The sequence below is a fragment of the Tamandua tetradactyla genome, chromosome 18 (genome assembly GCF_023851605.1).
Source record: "Tamandua tetradactyla isolate mTamTet1 chromosome 18, mTamTet1.pri, whole genome shotgun sequence".
NCBI classification, from domain to species: domain Eukaryota; kingdom Metazoa; phylum Chordata; class Mammalia; order Pilosa; family Myrmecophagidae; genus Tamandua; species Tamandua tetradactyla.
In genome coordinates, this window is record NC_135344.1 from 73,011,522 (window position 1) to 73,014,531 (window position 3,010).

General features: G+C 40.9%; 1 pseudogene; it reads right to left on the bottom strand.

Moving 5' to 3' along the window:
• Positions 1-347: 347 nt before the first annotated feature.
• LOC143662455 (putative ribosome biogenesis protein RLP24 pseudogene) lies at positions 348-2,276 on the bottom strand (annotated as a pseudogene).
• Positions 2,277-3,010: the final 734 nt, after the last annotated feature.

Below are 3,010 nucleotides of genomic sequence, written 5' to 3' on the forward strand. Positions count from 1 at the left end.
AATAAAGGGAGTAATTTACTGCAAAGGAAGTTTTATTTTATGTATCAGAAGCCATGAATTTTTGTCATTCCCTATTACATAAATGCTACCTAGGGGGCCACTACCCAAATTATATGACCATTTTATGCCCACAGTTCACTTCTGTACTTACAGAATTTTCACGATTTATCTAAGTACAACTTATCAGTGAAGGTTTAAAGTTGAGATATAATCTAACATCCATAACATTGGATGTGTTATAGATAGCAATGTAGGAAAGAGGTGTTTTTAATTACCTTTCATTTGAGTGACCTTATGGTAAAAATAAAACAATAGTTTAGAAAGTTCCAAGACTCCAGAAGACATTTTCAAACACACTGGTTACAGTGAGATTTTTGAGAAATATCGTCCGTGTCCACATCCTGTTGCAATTGCTAAACCATTTTTTCTTTGAGTTGCTTCCCTGTGCTTACAAGAGGAGCCTGGATAAGATGAATATTTTGCTTGACTTCTTTGATGTCCTGAACTTTCCATAGTTCTTTATTTTTCTTTAATCTGTTCATTATAAATTTAGCTTGGCATTTCTGTTTAATTTCTTAGACTTTTCATTGCATCAATAGTTTTATTTCATAGCTCTCACTGGTACTTGACAGGTTCATTTTTTACATTTTTCAAATTCAAATGAATTACCCACTGTAAACTCTTTACCAGGTGCCTTCCAGAATGCTGTAGCCCACCTGCTCTTGTGAGGATTACACTCCTTTTAGTTTTTTTAATGGTATTTTTATTTACAGAATCTGAACACCTTACAATTATTGCAGATGAACATGATGCCATGGCCAGGATAGATTGGTCCAGAACAGAAATAAAATTTCTCGATCCATGTGCATACCCACAACCAAAAGCTGAATTTGAGGGGATCAAGGTGGGTCTTGATTAGTTTATTAAAGTCTTTAAGAGAGCTCATGGAGAGGGAAAGAGCTCTGAGATAACATTGAAACTTGGAGAACAGTTGCCTCAGAGCCTACAGAGACACAGATGTTTGGAAATGCAGAAGTGCCAGGAGATGCCAGGAGCTGAGAGATCCAGCAGAATGCTAGACAGGAACCAGAGCTGACACAGACAGAGACATTTGGAGATGCAGAAAGAAAATGCTCCAAGGGAAGCTGTTTGAAACCAGAAGCCAAAGGACCAGCAGATGCCAGCCACATGCCTTCCCCACTGACAGAGCTGTTCCAGACCCATTGCCTTTCTGGAGTCAAGGTATCTTTCTCTGGATGCTTTAATTTGGATATTTGTATGGTTTTCGAACTTAAACTTGTAACTTAATACATTCCCTTTATAAAAATTGTTCCATTTCTTGTATATTGCATTCTGGCAGCTTTAACAAATGAAAACAGGGAAAATGGCCCACACCTTTGATTTGGGGGTGCCCTCGTGAGGCTGGTTTCTGGAGTGGAGAGGCTAGGACTACCCATGATGAGGTCTAAGAATTGCTTCCAGTAAGCCTCTGTTGTTGCTCGGATGTGGCCTATCTCTCTCTAAGCCCAACTCTGCAGATAAAATCATTGCCCTCCCCACTGCATGGGACATAACATTCAGGGATGAAGATATCCCTAGTGGCCTGAGGCATGGCTTCTAGGAATGGTCTGGCCCTGGCACCATGGGATACACACCTTCCTACCAAAACGAGGGTAAGAAGTGTAATGAAATAAGGCATCAGTGGACAAGGGAGAAGGTGGAGTTATAAAAGGGAAGATAGGTTTTACAAATGAATGTGACCCCTGAATCATTATATTGATATTTCTTTTATTCTCCAGTGTCTTGGAGCAGCCAGAAAGAAAAACCTAAAATTTGTATGCAACCCATACCAAACTCTGAAATCTGTTCCATGACTAATTGCTGTGGTGTGCTTCGAAATGTATTGCTTTTTGGTATATATGTTATTCTTCACAGCAAAAAACAAAAATAAGGTATCAGTGGCTAAGAGAGATCAAATAGAGTCAAGAAGTTATTCTGGAGGCTACTCTTTTGCAAGCTTCAGTTAGATGAGACAAATAGCAGGCATTGCCAAATAATCCAAGTTACACAAATAACCCTGGGGGACCTTCTCACCTCCGAAACTGACCTTATGATCACCAGGGTCCTATTATATTTAAGGGGAGAGGGCCCATCCCCAAAACTGGGGTAAAAAGGCAGAACACAGAGGAAGTAAGGGACCTCCTGCATAAATTAAGAATTGTACCATGGGTATATCCCCCCCCCCCCCCCACAAAGTATTCTTACTTGATGGCCATCTATAGCAAAACTATTGTAGCAGGCAGCCCCTGTTTTCCCAAGCCATTTCCTCTCACAGTAGGCAGGCCCCTGTTTACTCAGGCCATTTCCCCTTTGAGAAGTCTCCCTCACCCTTTTGTGCCACACCACTTACTAGCAAGGCAGGTACTCCCATGTGGTTTGGATGAAATGAAGCTGCCCTTAGCTTCCCCAAATGGCCCTTGCCACTTCTGCTTTTGCACTACGTGGTTTGAAACCTCCAATCCCCAATATCCATGGGAAAATCCCACCCCTCCCTTTTTGGTCACAATAAAGGCAAGAACGCAGGACCCACATGTGCTCTTTCCCCACCTCCTCCTTGGACCCTTGCAGGAGCCTAGGTTAGGTGAGACAAGACCTCTGCCCTCATTCTCCCTTCTCCTCCTGCAGGCTCTTGAATCTAATAAAGCTGTCCCTTCATGTATTCTCAGCTGGCTAGCTGTCTGTGTTTATGCCTCATCACCCAAAACACCTCCATACAACATCCGAAACAGTCTTTCCTCTCTTTTGTAAATTGTCTAGCTGAAGCCTTACCAATTGATCTTGAAAAAACAAACAGATTTCAGGTCCAACAATTTTCTCTAATTTTTGTTTTTTAATTTATTGATTTCTATTATCATCTTCACTATTTCCTTCCTTCTGCTTAATTTGGGTTTGATTTGCTTTTTTTTGCTAGTTTTTGCTGTGGAGGCTTAAGTTATTGTTCTTCTTTCTA